This window comes from Vulpes vulpes, chromosome X (assembly GCF_048418805.1).
Source record: "Vulpes vulpes isolate BD-2025 chromosome X, VulVul3, whole genome shotgun sequence".
NCBI classification, from domain to species: domain Eukaryota; kingdom Metazoa; phylum Chordata; class Mammalia; order Carnivora; family Canidae; genus Vulpes; species Vulpes vulpes.
Genome location: NC_132796.1, coordinates 84,197,189 through 84,219,773, shown reverse-complemented (window position 1 = coordinate 84,219,773; position 22,585 = coordinate 84,197,189). Strand labels below are relative to the sequence as shown.

At 36.1% G+C, this 22,585-nt stretch overlaps 1 protein-coding gene and 1 non-coding gene across 5 annotated transcripts in view; both read right to left on the bottom strand.

The window, feature by feature from the left end:
- Positions 1-22,585, bottom strand: part of HTR2C (5-hydroxytryptamine receptor 2C) — a 307,776-nt gene that overhangs the window by 246,858 nt on the left and 38,333 nt on the right. The window lies entirely within an intron of this gene.
- On the bottom strand, positions 21,631-21,759 carry LOC112908457 (small nucleolar RNA SNORA35). Its single transcript, XR_003232933.1, has one exon. It is a non-coding gene; the product is annotated as a small nucleolar RNA SNORA35 (small nucleolar RNA).

Sequence of the window (22,585 nt, the reverse complement as noted above, 5' to 3'; positions counted from 1 at the left end):
TTTCTTTTCCTTTCTACCTCTAGTCTCAGAAATGTGTCTTTTAGTTCCATGAAGTACAAACTCAAAGTAATCAAACAATAAATTTTTACTATATCTCTCATTTAGATATTACATATTTAAATAATTTGCATTTCAACCTACTCTTGGGAAGGCAGCAGAGGTGCAACAATGATACCACCTCCTCTAGGAAGGCTTCCCTGATTGACTCCCCTACTAGGGGCTGGATTGGGAGAACCTGAGCTCACTCCTGCTGCAGCACTTGCAATATAATATTTTAATTGTCTGCTTATTTGTCTCTTTCTCCCAGTAAAAATTGATCTCTTTGAGGAGAAGGATTGTGTCTTACTGATTGCTATATCTGCAGTTCCTAGGACAGTACCAAACACAGTACAATTTTAATGAATGAATGAAAGAACAATATGGAGTAAATTTGCAGTTCAAGATTTAAAAAAAAAAAGAGCTAACCAATAAAAAGTATTCTACAGTTACTGTAAGTAAGCTGCTATTAGTCAATTTTCTTTTAATCCTTCAAACTATGTCATTAAACATCTAGGGATATGATCATGTATAACAAAGCTTTTTATTTTAATTTGTGTTTAGAAATTCCATGAATTACCTACCTGTAAATGATGATATTAATCAGCATTATTAAATAGGTGCCATGAATTCTATTAGTAAATTATATTTTTATATATATGTATTATTTTTATTTTATTTTTTAAAGATTTATTTGAGAGAGTGCATGAGAGAGAGCACAAAGCTGGGGAGGGTTACAGGGAGAGGGGGAAGCAATCTCCCTGCTGAGCAGGAATCCTGAAGTAAGACTCAATTCCAGGCCCCTGGGATCATGACCTGAGCTGAAGGCAGACACTTAACTGACTGAGCCAGGTGCCCCTATGTATTGTTTTTAATTTAGGAGGGTTTTGGAATCTCATGTGCAATTAGTTTCAGTACCTTATTAGTTTTAATTGATAAGCAAAGAACAAAAACCTCCACGTGCATTTTTCCACACAATTTTTTAAAAATTATATTCACATTTTCAACTATCATAGGTTGGATTGATAGATATTCCCATTCAATGCGCTGTCTTCAGATAGACGAGATATTCTTAGTCACATTTTATAATGAGAAAACCTGAAGGTATAAGGAATGTGAATTCACTGGCTCAGGGTTACGCAGCTAATAAATGTTGAAAGGACATGGGTCAGTTAGGCCCTAAGTCTTCTGTCCTCTTAGGGAGAATTGGGGACAGTAATTGTAGTAGAAATACTTCAAGAGTTAATAAAATAGAAAGCCATTTGCATTTGATCATAGTATGCACTCTGTATACTCAGGAATCACACTGATCTTCTTATTCTGTGTTAGATTGCTATATTTAATGGGTTTACTTTTCCAGCACAGATGGTTATTAATTTATTCAACAAGCATTTATATGGATGCCATTCAAGTCCATGTGTTAGTATTTGAATACAGAATGATGAACAACACCTGCATGATCCCTGTATACTTAAGAATAAAAGAACAGGAAGAAAGAAGAGGGGGAATAAAATAGCCATAGCTAGATTCTATCTGATAAATGGGAAAGTGAGTTAGGAAGAATATGTATGAAAGGGGCCAGAAAATCAGTTTAGAATCAGAGTGATCTTCATATCATTCATATGATAGGCATACATCTCCTGGGTGGGGCAACCAGCTTGCTCTACTCCTAACACCTCTACCTACCCTGCTGAAATTAACTTTTCCTAATACCAGTTACCTCTCACAAATATGACCTAAGAGGAAATGAAAAAAAATGAAAGTCTTTATCATCTCAAGAAGAAAAAACAGTTGTAAGTTTTTATTCTAGAAACAACTTCTGCTATTTTCATGATTTACATTGATTTCTAACGACTTAGGGTAGAAGCTTAACCTGAAGAAGAAAATGATTGATGGAGTAATTACTAAAATATTTTGGATAAGCCTACAGTAGATATTGATGCAGGTAACATATTACGGGGGAGAAAAAAGCCAAGAGACAGAGGCTTGTAGGAACTTAGACTATGTCCCATTATATTATTATAAAAGGCAAATGGAATTTTTAACAACAGATGATCATAAAAAGATTTCTTGATAATTCAACATTTGTTGATTTTAATTTATTAACTGTCTTATGATAATATTGATTTATCAATCTTTATGTATTTTCTTAAATTTCTTCAATAGATCATTTTACTCTCTTAATTTTGACCAATTCTGATCCTCAATTCCCTTTTTCTCCCTAAAACCTTTCCACATGGGAAATGATCCAGCCTTCCTCTGACCTTTTAGGACATGTTTATTCTTATCACATATTTGGTCATTTGTGCATCCATCTCATATTTCTTCTCTCCCATATTAGATCATAAACTCTGTGTCGTAGCTTTTTCTCCTCCACATAACAGGTGCTCAAATAAGACTTGTTGGTTCATTTATTCTTTCAACAAATACTTATTGAGGACCTGCTATATGCCAGGCATGAAGAAACACATTCTAAGAAACACTATTATAGCATAATTCCCAGTTTGATATTACAGAAAATGCCCCAATATTTCTAGTCAGCACTTACTAAAATTCCTCTTTCCCTATAGACCCACTTTCTATCTCTATCCTATTTATAGGTTCACTCAAATGCACTTCGGTTATTTTTCTTTGGCCTATAATATCTTTAAAATTTATATCTGAACAGGTTTCTTAATAAGTAATTCTAACTATTCATTTTGCTATTCAATGTTGAAGTTTAGCTCTCCTTTCTAATATAATCAAGAAGAGGCCAAAATAAGAATAATGAGACAATTTTCAAATTAGAAGGAATATAGTCAGGACTGAAGCAAGTATAATTTATATTTGGAATTTTATGCAAAGATCACACAGCTTCAAATCAAACTGATTTTTTCTAATACCCTAAAAATGTTTTTGCCTCTTTCAACTGAAAGCCATATGATCAATTTATAATTATTGAGGTAATATATTCTCATTGTAAAATTATTGAGAATTATAGAAAATTCTAAATAAGTGGGTTAAAGGAACATCCAGGTGGCTGATCACAAGCTGATACATTGACCAATATTATTGTGGGGTAAAATGATACTAGATTTTAACTATCAACTGTAAATAGCATCTGATGTGTCAGCGAAAGAAACATAATAATTATGTTCTTCCAAATATGTTTTTATAATTCTATTAAAGGAATGCTCCTGTTACTGAAAGGTAACTTTGACTCTCCATGTGAAATTTTAACAAACTTTGGGTTTAAATAAAAGAGGAATAACAAATCTACTGTAAAAGTAAAAACAATATTTAGGTTCCAGTTATCAGTTTGGAATCTAGGTTGTAGCACTGATAGTTCAGAAGCAGGTTTAGTAAAAAACAAACAACAACAACAACAACAAAACAACAACAACAAAAAACACTTAAAATTGAGAGTTTAACAAATCTACGTAATACACATGGTTACTCTTTAAGAATTTGGATTTTACCCTTCTGGCTGTCTTTCAATCTCTATTATGTTCACACTGCACGCTCTGGGTATTGAATAAAAATATACACAGCCCATGCAATGAGCACATCCTAGAGTCAAGTCCTCTTGTGATATAAAACTCAAAAGACAGTAGCATTTGGTCAAATTTTAAATGTGAAATAAATTTGAAAGGATTCATTTTGAAGTTGAAAACTTGGCCGAAAGATTAAAGGATCTTAGACATTGTGTCCTAAATCATCTCTACCCTCTAGCCATACCTTCTCCCTACATACAAACCATACCAGACAGCTGAATATCTATCCCAACAAACCCCAAAGATGTTTGAGGACAACCTGGGAGAACTTTTATCAGAATTTATAAACTCGAATAAAAAATGTCTTTGTTTGCTACATCCAAATTAAATTATTTGCTCTTGAGACTAAACCACAGGTGGTACCATGGGGAAAAAATAATGGACACTTGGTTAAGAAAATGTGAATTGTGACTTATGTGACTTTGGACAAGTCGTTAAATTCTCTGTATTGAAGTCTCAATGCCTATAGTACAGGGATAAAAATAATAAATTTGCATATTTATTGTGTAAAAGGTTAAGGCAGTTTATAACATGCAAAAGTGCTTGTAAACTCATATCATCATTTTCTCTCCTCATAGGTCTTGTTTTCTAAGCCTTTGATCATTTTTGTATCTGTTCTCTGAAATCTTTTCAAGAGTTCCTACATCATTATCCAATTCCACAGCCCTGAACTAGACCTAAGACTTAACTGGTTAGCTAGGTCTATTTTGATTACTTATCATTCATATTTCAATACACATGCAAATTGGTTGCTTGGGATACAGCTGTGAACAAGACAGATAAGGTGCTGGCTACAATAGGGTTTAGAATATGGGGGCAAGGAAGAAGTTACTAAAGAAGTCAACAAATAAGATAATTCTATATAGTAATAATTCTTTAAAAAAATAATAAATAAAACAGACCAGCATAAGAGGTTGGCATCAGTAGTTTGGATAGGGTCGTCAGGGTGAAACTGTTTCAGGCTATGACATATAACCTCAGACTTGAAGGAGAAGGATTAGTCATTTGACATTCTGGTGTTTAGAGAGAATGTCAAGTGCAAATGGCTTAAGGTGAGTGTGAGCCACTGTGGCTGAGGAATAGGGAATGAGAGAGAAAAGCCTGGGACTCTATCATTAAGGTGTAAATCATGAGAAGGGGTTGAGATAAGAGCACATTGCATATTTTTTTAAGAATTTATTTATTTATGAGAGAGATAGAGAACAAGTGGGGGTGAGGGGCAGAGAGAGAGAGAGGGAGAAGCAGACTCCCCACTGAGCAGGCAGCCTGATGTGGGATCATGACCTGAGGCAAAAGCAGATTCCTAATCGATTGAGCCACCCAAGTGCCCCTCAATGAATATTTTTAAGCATGGAATGATGTGTCACAATGAATTAAAAAAACCAACCGTCATGGTGTACCCAGTGAGCTCTCAATACTCTCAATACATCCAAATGAGTACCCCCTGGAGTCTTTTCCACCTTGTAAACCATCGACAAATTGGACTTTAGGATTTTCCTTTCATCCCTATTTAGTAAGCATTCATTGGTTGTTTAAATGATGCTTTGCAATAGAGGAATGACTGACATTAATTTGAACTTAGAGTTCTATGCCATTGGTTTTGTCCTCAGTCTCCAGAGCTGCCCAAATTGACTAACATATATGTCAGGCCCGTGCTATCTCCATTTCATAGGAAGTCATGCAAAATTACAGAGCCACTCTGTACGTGGATAAAACCTAATTTCCTACTTCTCATCCTTCAATAAGGAAATGACCAAATGGTGATACTGCATGAATATTCTTTAAAACACAGAGAGGAAGGACTAAAGATGACTTTTGCTTTTCTCAAGTTCCTATACAACAGTGAAAAGCCTTGCTGATGCCCTCTCCTCCTCTCTTCCCACCCAGCCTCCTCCCCACCTACAAAAAACAAAGCTTTCTTTCTACATTGAACAATGTAGTCAACAGTAGGATAAATTCTGACTGTATTTCTCTGTACTAGAAGAAATACTGCTATATCATATTGTGTCAGGAATTATCAAAATAAATCAATCTTCAAGGAAAAGCCTACAAGAATAAAAACTATTTGAATTGTTAATCAGTAGATAAAGATGACATAATATGCTCCCAGTTGTTAATATTTTTTTGCATCGCATTTAAATGGTATTGAAAAGAACTGAATTGGATAAGTGAAAATAAAATCTCCTAGGGGTTTGAAAGTGTATTAGGCACTATGGATTGCTAGAAAAGAGACAACAGGATCTAAATGGAGTCACTTGGGCTAAGCCCACGTCACCAAACTTCGACTTAGTACCTAACTTCACTGCAGTTTCAAGCTTCTCCCAGGAATGTGATCTTTAACCAGTCAATCTTGAATTCCCTGGTCAACACTAGCAAGATCATCTCACATAGACCCCTTCCATCCCCAAAGGAAGGTGACCTTGCCTAAAACAATCCACTCTTTGTTAGAAACTTCCTTTTCCCTCCCCATTCTGTTTATAAAAGCCTTTCATTTTGTGCAGCTCTGCTGAGTCCCTTTCTATTCGCTACATGGGATACTGTCCAATTCATGAATTATTGGATAAAGCCAATTAGATCTTCAGATTTAATCAGTTTTGCTTTTTAACACTTCCTTTTTTTTTCTAGAATTCTTTAACAAGTATAAAAATCCTTGGAACTTTCAATTGTCTACAGAATAGAGGCAATCTCATCTCATAATATTCCCAAACCTGATTTTCTCTTTTTCTGTTTTCTATACCATCCACAATCATCTTTCATCCCTTGTAGATTTCCTATCTTTTTAGAAATAACTCCTCTATGTTTGTTTTGGTAACTCTAGTGACTGATTAGAGGTCACTTGGAAATGGTGCATATTCCATTCCTCTTCTTCAAAATGTTTTCTTTGGACAGCCCAGGTGGCTCAGAGGTTTATTGCTGCCTTCGGTACAGGGCCTGATCCTGGAGACCTGGGATCGAGTCTCACATCGGGCTCCCTGCATGGAGCCTTCTTCTCCCTCTGCTTGTGTCTTTGCCTCTCTCTCTCTCTCTCTCTCTCTCTCTGTGTCTCTCATGAATAAATAAATAAAATCTTAAAAAAAGAAAGAAAGAAAGAAAGAAAGAAAGAAAGAAAGAAAGAAAGAAAGAAAGAAAGAAGAAAGAAAGAAATGTTTTCTTTGCACGTACCTGGATGGCTCAGTGGTTGAGCATCTGCCCTCAGCTCAGGTCATAATCCCAGGGTCCTGGGATCGAGTCCCACATCAGGCTCCCTGCAGGGAATGTGCTTCTCCCTCTGCCTATGTCTCTGCCTCTCTTAGTGTGTCTCTCATGAATAAATAAATATATTTTTAAAAAAAGTTTACTTTGCTATTAAACCTGATTTATTCCCTGAACTTGCATAACCCTTTGCATGTTTTACAATCATGTCTTTTTATTCTTATACTACATGCACTGGATGTACATGCTTTCAACTGTGTTACTCTTGGTTGTATGATTTTAGTTAGTTCTTCAAGATTTCCCTAGAACTCTCTCTTTAGTTCTCCCTTTGATGCTGTCTGCCATTTAGGCTCAGTTTCCAAGTGAGGCAGCCTGTTTTCCTACCTGAGCCTTAATGTAGCTATTTTCTTTCCTATTTTCCATTCCTCTCACCACCACATATTTATGTTTCTTTTCTTCTACTTCTTTCCAAGCTTCCTCACAGCTCCTTTCTTTTCCTTTGTAACCGTGAAGTGGCTTTTCAGCATTCAATACGATAGGGACCAATGCCACCCAAACAACAGAGGAAGCGCTGCCTTTTCTTTTGCTGTCTTTGTGGGCTGTTTTCACTTGCCTCTCTCCTCCAGTCACCCACAGGCCCTTCCTGAAAATTGCTATATTCTGATTCTCTCCTTGGAAATGCTTTCCGTAGAGAATCCACTTTGGGGATTATTTGAGCCACCATTTTCCGCTGACTGATCTCTTCGTTGTATATCTAGGCCAGTATCCTGAGGCCCTCAGCGCCTTACATCATGACTACAGACTAAGTGTAGTTAATAAAGTCAGCATTGAGGGGTGGCCCCAATGGCTTAGAGGTTTAGTGCCGCTTTCAGTCCAGGGCATGATCCTGGAGTCCCGGGATCAAGTCCCACATCAGACACCCTGCATGGAGTCTGTTTCTGCCTGTGTCTGTGCCTCTCTCTCTGTTTCTAATAAATAAAGTATTAAAAAAAAAGAAACTCTGCATTGAGAATTAAGCCCTTATTTAGTGTGCCCTTACTTTTCATTTATATCTACAGCATGTTGCCACCTATTTTTTAATACTTTCCATTCTGAGGAAAATAATTACCTCAAAGCTTCTAGCAGTATTTATTTTATTTAGAAGCATGCAACTCTTATCAACAGAAGCTCAAGTACCAAAACCTTCAGATCCCATGAAGAGGTGATATGCCAACTTAATAAATCATTAAATAGGAGTGACACATCTAATTCGAAAGAATATGATGCTAATCTGATGAACATGTGGGGATTAAAATTATAGGAGAACAATGCAGTAGTTCTAGTAGTCCTCCTAATGTGAATCTATGAGGCTCATGAGGTTCTTTACCATGCAATTAAAATATGACTCACCTGGGAAAAGTTCGGTTAAACACAACTTCTTAGAAATGTATCTATTGCTGAAAACAAGGCAAACTCACACCTATCTCCACTAACTATGCTGATATTTGAACAAGCAGCTATTATTCACTTAGGCAGGCACACAAGCTCCCAAACTGGTCCACTAATTTCACTTAGAGTTTGAAATACATAGCAAACCTCTGAAAACACTGGCCCAAAAACTTAAATCTAAAATCTGCTTTCTCTACAACTTATAGAGCAATTATTCCTCTGTTGTGCTTTGATGGATTGTTTTTCCCTGCAAGACTAAAAACAGGAACTTTTTTTGTTTTGTTTTGCAGCAAATTGCCTGAAATTGAGCCAGCCCAAGAACATGTAATTGATAACTGTAAGCCCAAGTAAGTAGCTCTGTATTCTTATAAACTTCTACCTTCATAATTTCTTAGCAAACTTCTTTCACACTGAGAGTATTATCCTGTTAAACTTGATTGATTTTGGTTTTGCAGAGAGGACAGAAACTCAAAGCTCAAAGCTCTCTTCCACCTTGTACTTACCTTGTACTATCTAGGTTAAATCATCCAACTTATCTGTGGTTCATATTTTCATTTAAAGAAATCAATATGTTAATGAAGACTATATGAAGGCTAACAAAGCATTATGGCAGTGAGAAGTGTGCATAAAAACACCAATTCATACATTAAAGACAAAACAGAGACTACAAAGTAATCAGTATTGCTCCATCCATTTCTAAGACATAAATCTGTAACTTAGCTTCTAGGGCTTTTGTGAACACTGAAAGAGATAATTTTTTAGATGCTCTGCAAACTGCAAAACTTCATTTCCAGAAACCTCACTTGTAGAACAAAATTATGAATCAGAAAGGAAGCAAAAGTAATATTATCACAAACTTCATATCTACCTCATTAATCATAACATTGTTTCTCCTTAAAAAATGTCTTCTAGTTTCTAATTATTTTCTTAGAAAATGGGTTCTGTTTTGCAAAATCATTGTCATATTTGTTTTCTGATTTACTCATCAATAACACCAATATGCAAAAATTGGGAGTCAATGACCAAATTGCTGTTGTGGGCTAAAATTCTTAACAAAAAAAACAAATGTGGGGATCCCTGGGTGGCTCAGCGGTTTAGTGCCTGCCTTTGACACAGGGCATGATCCTGGAGTCCTAGGATCGAGTCCCGCATCTGGCTTCCTGCATGGAGCCTGCTTCTCCGTCTGCCTGTGTGTCTGCCTCTCTCTCTCTCAATCTCTAATAAACAAAAAAACAAAACAAAACAAAACAAAAAAACAAATGTGTATGTCCGTAGTAAACTGAAAATTCATGAGCAATCTAAGAAATCTTTCTAAAAACACTAATTTGCAATTATCACTCAATTAAAAAAATAATATTAACAGAAAGCATATAGGGTCTATATGAACATGACTATAAAAATCTGATAATCTAAAAGGAGATACACGTGTGTGTGTAGATATACATATAAACACATGTATGTAAATATATATAAATTTGTTATTGTATAATATAGCAGAGATCAGTTGTTTTGGTATTTCCAGTATTTTCTGCTAACTTTTGTGTTATCAGTGTCTTCCTTCTTTTGGGGAACTCTTGTTTTTTATTTTTATTTTCATTTTTTATAGTGAAAGCTTCTCACTCAATGTGGGGCTCAGACTCAAAGCCCAAAATCAAGAGTAGCATGATCTACCTACTGAGCCATCCAGGAACTCACTTGGGCAACTCACCTTTCCCCACAGTATATGGTTCTATTATAGCTCCCTCCCCCAACCAGAGGGGGCATCCTCTATCTGAGTCTGGTCTCTTGGTCACACTAATGATCCTAGTAAGCAATTATAGTCTTTCACAATTTTTCAAAGGTAAATTAAGAGAAAGCATTCACAATTCCCCTGGATGGTCATCTGTAAGGAAGGCTCTCTAGAGATACTGGCCACATTTCTTGACATATAGGGCAGCCTAAGAGAATGAGGATAGCACATGGACAAAAGCTGACATAAGAAATGTAGAAATGGGGAAGGGACTGGTTCTGATACTTAAGTCTCAGGATGCCAACAACTCCCAAGGCCTATACAAATCCCTACTGTGGAAATAAATAAAGGAAACCTCATTTAAAATGGAATCAGAAAGCCCTGAAGGGGAGCTTTCATGCATGTATCACTTGTTGCAGTCTGCCTAACCAGTAGAAGGAAGGAAAGCAAGAATTATCTTGATGAGGGAGGACATTCTCACACAGGGATTTCATCTCCTGCTTTCAGAAAAAGAAGAAAGATCCCTCCCTGCCCCAGCAACTACTTGTAGCCAATGAGAAACTGCCACAAACTTAAACTCTTGTTCTTCTCTAACTAACTTTTGTTTGAAACAGCCATTCCCAGAAAGGGGGTCCCTCTTACACTGTTGGTGGGAATGCAAATTGGTGCAGCCACTCTGGAAAACAATATGGAGTTTCCTCAAAAAGTTAAAAATAGAACTACCCTATGACCCAGCAATTGCACTACTAGGTATTTATCCAAAGAATACAAAAACAGTGATTTGAAGAGGTATGTGCACTGCAACGTGTACAGCAGCAATGTCCACAATAGCCAAACTATGGAGAAAGACAAGATGTCCACTGACAAATGAATGGATAAAGAAGATGTAGTGTGTACACACACACACACACACACACAAACACACTGGAATATTACTCAGCCAACAAAAAGAATGAAATTTTGTCATTTGCAATGAGGTAGATGGAACTACAGGGTATTACACTAACTAAATAAGTCAGTCAGAGAAAACACACAATTTCACTTGGATGTGGAATTTAAGAAACAAAACAGATGACCATAGGGGAAGGGAAGAAAAAATAAATTAAGATGAAAACAGAGAGGGAAGCGAACCATAAGATACTCTTAACTATAGGAAACAAATTGAGGGCTGCTGGAGGGGAAGTAGGTGGGGGTAAGGGGTAATTGGTTGATGGGCATTAAGGAGGGCACTTAATGTAATATGCAACTGTTATATGCAACTGATGAATCACTAAATTCTACCCCAGAAACTAATAATACACTATATGTTAACTAAATTGAATTTAAATAATAAAAAAAATAGAAAGTCTTCCCTAACTTCCTCCTAAAACCTAAAAAAAGCTGACTTTCCCTTTGTCTTTTTGGACTTGCCTATGGCTTGCTATAGTTTGCCTGTCCTGAATCACAATTCCTCTGCTATTCCCAAATAAACTCATTTTGCTAGTAAAATAACTGCATATTTTATTTTTAAGATTGACACATCTGCCATATTTGTTAAGATGGTTGGAATTTTTTTATTGCATAAAACTAATATGGTCCAATACCTTACATTACAACACCATACACTTTTCTAATGGAACTCAGAAGCTAGAAAAATGTTATCCTTCTGGTATAGTAATGCTAAACACAACACACACACACACACACACACACACAAACAATTAAAAACATAAGCAAATCCATAGAACATAAACAACAGCATACATAAAATATATGATCATTTACTATTCTGAATGGCATCTACCCATGTTATGCATAAAATACTAACTTGTATACTCCCACAAGATTTCAAAATAAGACATTTGCTCAGGTTTTTAAAACGTTTTGATATAGATGTCACAAAGTATTAATTAAAAGAAACCTCAGTCATAACATAGAAACTCCCTCTTCTCTGCTTTAATTGCATCTTTTTTGGGGATGCCTGGGTGGCTCAGCGGTTGAGAGTCTGCCTTTGGCTCAGGGCATGATCCCAGGGTCCGGGGGTCTGGGATCGAGTCCCACATTGGGCTTTCTGCGGGGAGCCTGCTTCTCCCTCTGCCTGTGTCTCTGCCTCTCTCTCTCTCTCTGTCTTTTATGAATAAATAAATAAAAATCTTAAAAAAACAATTGCATCTTTTTCATATAAGATACAGTAATGAGAACTAAACTATGAAAATGCAGACTTGATATTTGCAAAGATGTACAGAAATTAACACAATTTATTTTATCATTGCCTGAATGAGGACCATATCCTGATTGAATGGCATAATATCCTTTCACTATGGTCTTTTCTCATTATCATCTGCTGGGAAATATAGTCATACTTCCCTGCTCTCGAGAGCAATTTGTACTTTACTGAGGAAAATAAAAGTAAAACGTTGGAAAGAAACTTAATTCTTCCCTTGTTGATCTTATGTGAATGACGACCTGCATCTAGACCAGTCTGGAATGAAAATGATTCCTTTTTTTTTTTTTAATTTCAAAAGGTAATCAATTAGGAAAAAAAATCCATCTGTATAAAAGCTAGTCAGGAAACCACTGTCAGCTTTTCACAGAATTAGTTCACCTTTAAATGAGAATATACTAGCCAAGATCTCTGCATCAGATGGGACTCTAACAGAGTACAAGGGTCCTGATTTTGTGTTCTTAAATATAAAGAATCACCAAAAGCAGAAAATAGTCTTATGTTAAGAGAAAATATCTGAGTCCATTTGTAATTTTACATGCCAACGTAGCCAGATAGCATCTGCTTAAGTAGGAAATCTACCAACGAACACTTAATTCTTTAAGGATCAAGAAGAAACAAAAAGCAAAAACAAAAAAGAGGTAATGTAACTCAAATGGGTAAGATAGAAGAGTCCTGCTGTTGAAAAGGGGTCAGGAGATTGCTATCCCCGGACTGTAAAGCACTTGAATGCACAGAATATACTTCTGTCTTCAATGCATTTAGGATGGAGACTGGCATCCATTAAGTCTCCAATAGCTATTTGTGTGATGGCACTGAATATAAAATTCAAAATGAATTTCAATATTTTTTTTAAATGTGTGTGATGTGTTACCAATGTGGCAGCTGTCATACATTTGCTCTCAAGCTTTATTGTGACCTGGCACAGCCTGGAAACACTGTAACACTCACCTCCTGTGCAGAATGTGATGAGTTTTTGGAGTGTCCTAAGATCAAAATGGGGTTGAAATTCTGTGGTCTTGCAAACAATTGGACATGCTTGATAAAGTCTCTAACGTTCCACTACCTAATGGCTCATCTGGGTACTTTGCTCTAGTCAGGGATACATGTCATATAGGAATGTTTCTTTGGGATCCCTGGGTGGCACAGCGGTTTAGCGCCTGCCTTTGGCCCAGGGTGCGATCCTGGAGACCCGGGATTGAATCCCACATCGGGCTCCCGGTGCATGGAGCCTGCTTCTCCCTCTGCCTGTGTCTCTGCCTCTCTCTCTCTCTCTCTCTCTCTCTCTCTGTGTGACTATCATAAATAAATAAAAATTAAAAAAAAAATTAAAAAAAAGGAATGTTTCCGTGATTATTCCTACTCAATGATCATTCCTAATAAGAGTAGTGTGTTGCACCTTGTCATTCAAAGCAACTGTAAACTACATGTAAGCAGAAATGCAGAGAACAATGGCATCCAATCCTACCTTCCATGGTTCAGGGATGCATGGCCAAGAGTCAACTGAAGCTAATACTACCTCCATTATTAGCTTGGCTGAGATGATATTCACTAAGAATAAATTATATGTGGAAAATGCTTTGCACATATTAGGTGTTACATAATTATTTGTTGAGTAAAGAAATGAATGATAAATTCATATTTTAATTATATTTACCTTATATTACTATTATTTTACTATTATGATATACCACTGTCACTTCACATTTCAATTCTGAGAGTCAGAGAGTTCTATGAGACAATCTTTCCCCTGGCTTGAGTTAACCTGCAATAAACTTCAAATTCAGGGACAGGAAGATTGTAAAATATATTGATCATATATGAATCTTCTTACATCTACTTATAACTCTACAAGCAGCATTATACAAGATTCAATACAAAATTAAAATACTCTCAGTTATTATCACTATTTTCATCTGTTGCATATACATTTATCATTGCAATATTATACTCTGTGAACAACACATGGCTTAAACGTTGTGTGGTGTAGAAGAGATGACATGAGAAAAGTATCTTGCATTTCAAAATTTTAAGTTTGAAAACATTGCTGTTTTTTTCTCCCTTGCAGAGTTTCAATGTAACAGGTTCACTGTTCTGAGGGAGTCCTCAGTGCATTGAGTACAACCAGCCGGTCAATCTTCCATCCCAACGAAATCAATCATGGTGACAGTTGCCACTATGGCCTCCTCCCTGTATTTTCCAAGCACGGAGGAGGACAAGTGAGCACCTGCCTCCTAGATTTTAGATTGAAAATATCACTTGAACAAACCAGGATTCTTTACCCTGTGGTAGAATACAACCTTCTGAAAAAGGCTGGGAGTCCCCTAATGAACATGTCCATATTCTGATCGTGGTTTTCCTTTAAAAAATCAAATTCCTCAACAATTTTGTAAATGGACTTTACCACTTACAATCTAATCATCAGCAAATGGCATCTAAGATGTTTATTTCACATTGCTTTATCACATTAACAGAAATCAGTAAAAATTTGATCAAAATATTTATAGAACTACTTTTGTAACAAGAGACCCCATTTATTTTTCTTTTCATAATGAAAGTAATGCACCAAATAAACACTCATGGAGTTGCTCAAGCAAAAGCAAAATCAGAAATATTAATGATCAGTAAGGATATTCTTTCTTCCCTTAGAATATTTTTGAAACAGTTGACATATTACATAATGTAATAAGGTAGTATTACATAATGGTCAAAACATATTACAAATGATCGCATTTAAAGTTGTACAAGGATTCCATCTACAACATATTCGATCTGCATGCTTACTAACCTAAAGGCCCTGAGAGTATAACATCTCATGCCTCCACATTTCAAAAACAGATAGCACCACGTGCTGCTAACTCCTTATTTTAAAGTATTAAAACTGTCAGTCTTTGTCCTTATATTATGGATTTCTTTACTGCGTTGAACTCTCAGGCTGCTCTGTTGCCCTCTGTCAGCTTGTTCTCAGTAAATGGTTCAGGGAATGAGTGGGTTCACATTAGCTCACCTGAGAAAGCACTCCTTGTTTATGAAATTCTATTAAGTAGATTTGTTTAGGAAAATCAGTGAAATATTTCATTTAATCAGTCATTTCTCTCTACATTAAAAGACAAAATAATCTATAACTTTGTTACAGAGTCCAGTAAATTGTCCTGAAACACCATGGATGCGCAGATCTATCTTCTTACTATTCTTTCTGTCCCAGAAAATTCCCATCTCAGGAAGAAAGGCAACACCCACCATCCTGTTGGCCTCCATTCAGCCTCCTCTCTGTCTTCTTATGTACACTCTTCCTTAGCCAGTCCTGGCATTGTTCAACTACAAAAACTGAAGCCTCTCCATTGCCTTTTTAAAAGCAAGTCTGCTCTGCTCTACTGTTTTTTTGTGTTTCCTATGGCTGGTTATCCCCTTCAGATACCAGCAAGCATTAGCATCTTCATTTTGCTTCTCTTGTCCTATGCCTGGCCCCTTGCAACACCTTGTAAGGTGTCTCCAATCCCTAGACGTTTTGGAATAAGGACTGGAATTTGGATAATGCTCTTATTTTGCCAGAACAATGATTAAATACATACATGTGCATACACACACATGCACACACCACAAAAAATGTGGAGGTTTGAGTTGCATTTGCTCTTACACCCTGAAATAATTGAGCCCATTTTCCAAAGAAATAATCTACTTTCAAATTTGGCCTTATTTTAAACACACACTTAGGGATACCTGCATATTAATATTTCAGCATATTATCAATTGGTCCCATACCATTCCATATGATTTTCACTTTTCCTTGACCTATATCCTATCCTCCCATTTTTAGTCAGAGGCTTTCAAGGTTTAAGTGCTTTATCAATTGAAGGGGGTAGAAGAGTCTACTATGAGTGACAGAATAAAACAGATTGATTTCAAATTCACATGCAGTACATTTGAAAAGACAAATTCTCAATGATTTACTTGCAACTCTATTTTCAGCTCTTTTCACTTAGTTTTCAGCTGTTCGTATCTCTAATTTAATGCTTTATATAGCTGCCTCAGTACATTTACAGATTTAAATGTACAAGAGTATGCAATTCTGAAAAACAAATTACTCTGTAATTTTAAAATTTCAATGGGTCTATGTGGAAAGCCAGTAGAAATTTCTTAGCACTTAGAACTCTCTCTCTCTCTCTCTCTCTTTAATTAGTGAAAGGTACTAAGAATACTTTTCTGGAAAGGACTTCAGTTTCCCTTCTCGTGTCTAACCACACAAAAAGTAATGGCAACCCCCTGTGACGACATTGGCAATCATTCTGGGTGTAAAAGTTCGATGTGGAGAAGGTAGGTATGGTGTATGGAGGGGTTCTAAATTTCTAAAGAACTGAGGGGTTCTAAATTGCAATAATTTGGTTTCCTTGCATCTCTCACTTATGATTGAACATCTACTGTAGCTCTAATTTTTCCTGTTATTTCTACTTTTCTTTCAACCCTTCTTTACAAAAATCTTGATGTCTCTCCATCTTATCACCTACCACTATGACCATGACCACCACTATTAATACTGAAAGCAAACAAAAGTCAGGTGGACTTGCTGTTGGCTTTAAATATATCTTGGCACTTCTACAGAAAAAAAACTTTTTTCCTCTGTTTTATGATGTGACAAAGCCAAATGAACTAAGTATCAATTTAAACAAGACTTATATTGATCTTATATTTTGTATATTTTGTTTCTACAATATTAGGAAGGTCCAGGCTTCTTTATTGATAAACATAACTACTTTTTAGCATACCACAACTCTCAAGTACAGAATAAATATTAGACAAGTGAATCCATTTTCTCTTGCTCCCCAGATTCCTTTCAGATTAGATCTATCTCCAACTTCTCCAGTTAATGGAGTGGAGTGTCCGTGTGTATTATCAAATGTGATGTATAATCCATTCTGATGGTTTAGGGCCACTTTCCCCACTCCCTGCAATTGGAAGACCTGCCAAGGGAAGTGGGCCTGCAGCCTTGAACCAGCTGGATTCACAGAAGACATCCCAGCTTCTTGGAGTTGGTAAAATTCCATGTTCAGTTGCTAAACTTCACTTGAGACAGCATGTTCTCTCTTGTTAGGTGATTCACATGGAGAACAAGAGCAAGCTTCCTGAGATCAAGGTGATACAGAGAGAGGAAAACAGACCTCGGTTGTGAAAAGTCAGGAAGGAGACCAGGGCACAATAGCCCTGCTTTCCAGCTGAATCAGTTGTAGCCTCGGTTACCTGAAGCACAAATGGCAGTTTTCATGCTCTAAAGATATGCCCTACCAGCTTCTCCCTGAAGGGTCCCCTACATTCTGGGATTGCATCATTATCACAGAGAATGAAGACAGGATCCTCGTCCAATGACAAAATCAAGGACACTTGAAAGGAAAAATTTCCATTCAATTTAACATAACAAATATTTGCTGGGTGGGGTTGACTTACCTGCAGGCAACATTCTTTTTTGACAAAAAAGTGAATGATCCAGAACTGACTAGAACAAAGTCATGTCATGTCGAGGAAACACCAGTGATGGAAGTGATTGCCACAGAGGTTAGAGCAGGAAAGGAACTTTAGCAATTATTTACATAGTCTAGTGGAGTGCCTTGCACGAGCAGTCTCACAATAAGTAAGACTGCTGAATGAATCCAGTTTACTCCCTCTTTTTACAGATGAAGGAACTAAAGCCAAAGGGAAGAAGTAAATTCCTCAACTACATAATGTTGGCCAGTGACAGAGTGAAAGACCAGAATTTCTAAGTCCTTACTGATTATTTTTTTCTACCATACCCTTTGTATTCATTTGGTCATTTCCACTGTTGACACATTTCCACTGTTGATCAACCGTGAACTTTAATTATCACTATCCCTATAACTTTGCCCATATGACCTCATGCCTGCAAAGCCCTAGAGCAGAACAACTTCTTAAATCAGACTTAAACTACTCTAGCTCACATCCATGTATCTCTTCTCTGAATTACCACAGTGCTTCTGCTTGTATCGCAAATTTAGAATTTTAATTCAAAGATGTATGGGTTATTTTGCAATGGTTTCACATAGGTCTGTTGTGTCATTAAGAAGTTTGCATACTCCTCTGGATAAGGGACGTTTGCTCATAGTTCTCTTATATGTATCAGCACGTACCTCCTTAGGTTTATATGCGTGCATGAGAGTAAAAGCAAACATCTATCTTAATATCCCAACTGGGACACTTTTGAGACTCACAGAAAGTATTACTGACATTTATTCAGTAAGTGCATACTGTGACTGTCCTTGGCAGACTGGAATGTTTGGTTGGTCACTCCAGCAATAGTTGACTGGATCAACATGTATTCAACTAATTAGAGTCATTTCATTGGTGATTGCACAAATATCCAACCATGGGATACAGCTTACAATTTACCAGTTACATGGGCTGGAATTATTTCTAAAGTAGTAATCACGGAAAACTTATGATATGTTGTAGAATTCTGTTTACTGAACACTTGTATGTATGTGTCATTTGTTTAAAAGTTATTATGAATATTTCCACAAAATATTTGTTGCCTTCGTTTTTAAGCTGTAAAGCTAAAGTTGAATGCAAAACTTTAATTGATCTAGTTTGAATCATTCCAATACTGAAAATGTGGCTGAGAGAGAAGAAAAAGGATGTTATCTCTGATTCTTTCCTGAAGGTAAAATATGAAGTCTGATGGCTTTCTAGGTGGAGTAGGTGTGGTGGGGTGTCATTAGGAGTTATGGACAAAAAGGCTGAAATTAGAAATTTAAAAATAGGTTTAAATTCAAATATTCTATTCAAAAAGTATCAAGATACATATTATAATTTTAATTTCTTTTGGCATAAATTATGGATATGTTAGCAAAGGAAACAAGGAGAATCCATGACAAACTCTTACACAACTAATGACTAACATCTTATAGCATTTATTCCACCATCATATTATATATTAACTTAATGAAATAAGAATTCACATTGATTTGTCAAGAAATAATCAAATGAGTTTTTTTATACAATTTTCATGATATCAATATGTATATATTTTTTTGCTCAGATATCTAACAAAGGCCGGACATGCTGGACAAAATGGTTCATAGTTTCAATTTGTTAATATTGCTAAATTAGAGGTTTAATGATAAAAATTTCCTGCAGCAGAATGAATTTTAAGCACTAGAACAATGGCAGTTACACCATCTGCTCTAGATAGAAATGTGCAGTCTTGATAGTAACAAAGGACAAATAGGCAATAGAGATACACCAAGCTGATGAGAGGGTAAATGCAATAAGGGAAGAAGTATTTCTTAGATAAATTGCTTTTTTCACTGAATACCACATTCTGTGCTAAACAATCCTTCATTCAGTTATAAGCAGATGTTTATCAAAGAGAATTCATAGTCTTTATCATGAAGACTTTTATACTATGAGAGAATCTAAACAGTCATACTTTTCCATCTTCAAAGTTCTAAATGAAATTAAAGTACATAAGCAGAAAAAGACAAGCAAAAATAATTACATGGGAAAACAAAATAGCATATTGCCCTTAGGGAAAATGCTGAGAACAGACATTGTGTTGACAGATTCTCATGTACCCACATGGACCTTTAAGACAAGCCCCTAGACTTTATTATTTTAGGAAATTAAGTTTTAAAAATCTATTTAAAAGGCTCTCTTCCCACATCTCATTACCAGTGTAATATGTGTGTCTGTGGCTGGGAAGGGAGATGGAGATGTTCAACTGGCATTTTATTCTGCATGAAAATAAGGGGAAAATAATAAAACCCTGTATTACTATAACACAATCATTTGCAAGGGTAGTAGGTCATCTGAACAGTCTCTTGCCATATTTCTAAGGAAGTAGGTATTTATTTTCATTTCAAAAAGAGATCATGTCTGAAACCTCAAGACAAGGAAGTTTACCTAAGGTACACGGCCCATCTTCTACTTCCATTTCATACCACCCACATACTGGATGCTCACATATCTCTTATCCTTAGTTCAATAATGTCAATAAAGGTGACAGTTGAAACAACAACAATTTAAAAATATACTGTATAAAAAAGGCTTTCTAATGTATCCTTGCCAATAATCAGGAGAAATGTGTCAGCTTTTAAAAATTGGTTTTATATGCAGTCAACAAGGATTTATTAAATTTGATGTGTATTTTTCACTGATATATTTCATCCCAATTGTCTGAAAATAGTAATACAATGAGCTGCAAGTTGTGTACATTCTTTTACAGTGTTGGTTTAATTATCAGAACATAGCTATGACCTATGATCCTAATGTCCTTTTTGGCAGAGGGCCCTAAAAACATTTCCTAGGAAGGCAAGTTTACCATCTATAATGTCAACACAAAAAATGTGAGGTCTTCCTCCAAAGTAATTATTTTCAGTTTAATAACTTATCATGAATTTCTCTCTCACAAACGAATCTTTCTGGATTTTATTTTATTTATGTGTCATTTTTTAAAGTAGGCTCCATGTCCAATATGGGGCTTGAACCCACGACCCCAGGATGAAGAGTTGCACGTTCTACTGACTAAGCCAGCTAAGGCACTCCTCTTTTCTGGATTTTCAGTGAGTTTTCAGTCTATATTTTATTTACCATATAAAACAGTGCCACATTTTATATGGTTCTTGAACCATGGTGTTCAATTTTTTAGAACTTTCTTTGAGTTCTGGTTATAAGAATTAATGACTGATTTCAGAAATAACTTACATGAATTTATCCATCAGTAATTGTTTATTAAACTTCTACTTTTTGTAAGGCACTAGGCTAAGTGCTTCTGTAAGTACTAAGATGTATGAGAAGAGAATTTGCTTTCAAAGAATTTACAATTTACCTAATAAGATAACATTAATGAACACAAAAAAATGGAAACCGGTCACTGCCAAACTGTGGTAGAGGGAGAGATTTGTGGGGACCTAAGTATTCAAAGGTATTATGAAGGAAAGAAGGGACTAGGAATAGATCTTGAAAATAGATCTAAGTTATAAGAAATAATGGAAAAGGAATTCTATCAGCACTAATTTAAACAGATTGTTACACACAGGGCATGAAGAGGCTGGGAAGGCTAGTTTGTCAGAAAGCTAGTAGAAATGTGGAGAAATAAAATACACTGGAGCCAATATCTGCAAGATAATTATAATATCACTTTAATCACATCAGAGGGAAAAAATGACTTATTTCTCCTGTCCTACTAACACTTAAAGAGCAATTTTCCAGGGTATTAAAATGAATTTATCTTGTAATATAATCACCATGGCAATCTTAGATCATTCCAGTAGTGTCAACCTTATTTTATGAACAAGGAAACTGAGTCCAAGAGGGGTTAAATATAAATTGCTAGGAGTTATTCAGCTAATAATAATGGTGATGATAATGTAATAACAATAACATTTTTGAGTTCTTACTATTAACTTAATATGGACATAGTCAGATTTAGTAGTAGCAGGTACTGAGCTGCTTGATTTGTCTCTCCACCCCCTCACTTTTCTTAGGGCCACAGGACCCAGTAAATATGTACCCCCCAGCATGCAGGAGTAGCCCACAGAATGACTCTCCCAGCTTTGTGGAGGGATTTGCTTTTGCACTGCTCGATGCCCAGTTGGTCAAGGAGAAGCCCAATGGGTCACTTGCCAGTGCTGTAAATAATAGAGCTAGGGCTGGGAGCCCATGCTCTGTGCAGAAGAACCAGCTTGGAAGAGGGGATGGATACGAGACCTAAAACATCTAGCTAGGGATCCATTCTTTTACCCAGTATGGCTACTACATACATGGGTTAGCTTTAGGGGTAGGAAATGTGAGTTTAGAATCAGACAGATGTGGGTTCAGAATCCCAACTCTGTCACTCATGAGCTATGGAACCTTAGAAATTCACTTAAACCCTCTTGACCTGTGTTTCCTTATATGTTAAATAAGATCAATAATAACTTGTTTATTGACAGCTGACTGTTGTAAGAATTAGAAGAGATAACTTGCGGAGTCCAGTTTAGGCCCTGACAGTAGTAGATGTTTAATAAGTAAGTCATTGTTAAAACCAAACATCTCCTACCTCGTCAATGACAATTCTCTTTCTCTTTCAAATTACCATTTGTGGGGAGCTTGGTTATAAATTTGTGGAATTTTTTAAGTTGATAATTCTACTTTTTTTTTTTCTACTTGTCTTATAATTTCCCCTTACAGAAGCCAACTTGCTTTGTACCTAATTATGTTGGGCTTACATATTGAATATGACTATTTAAAATTGCTTAAACTTTCCTGACAAGAATTTGTAGATCATTATTCTTGAATTATGTGATGAAGATACATCTTTCCTGTGTGTCTAGAAGAAACTCACATTTTCCCAAACGTACAAAACAGAAAACTTTCCATTTTATGTGTGTCCTATTTTTTTTCCTTGGTTATGACTAAAAATCTGCACATCGAGAAGCCACTGTCAAATAATCATTGCTTCTTTCTTTTTGGTTTGCT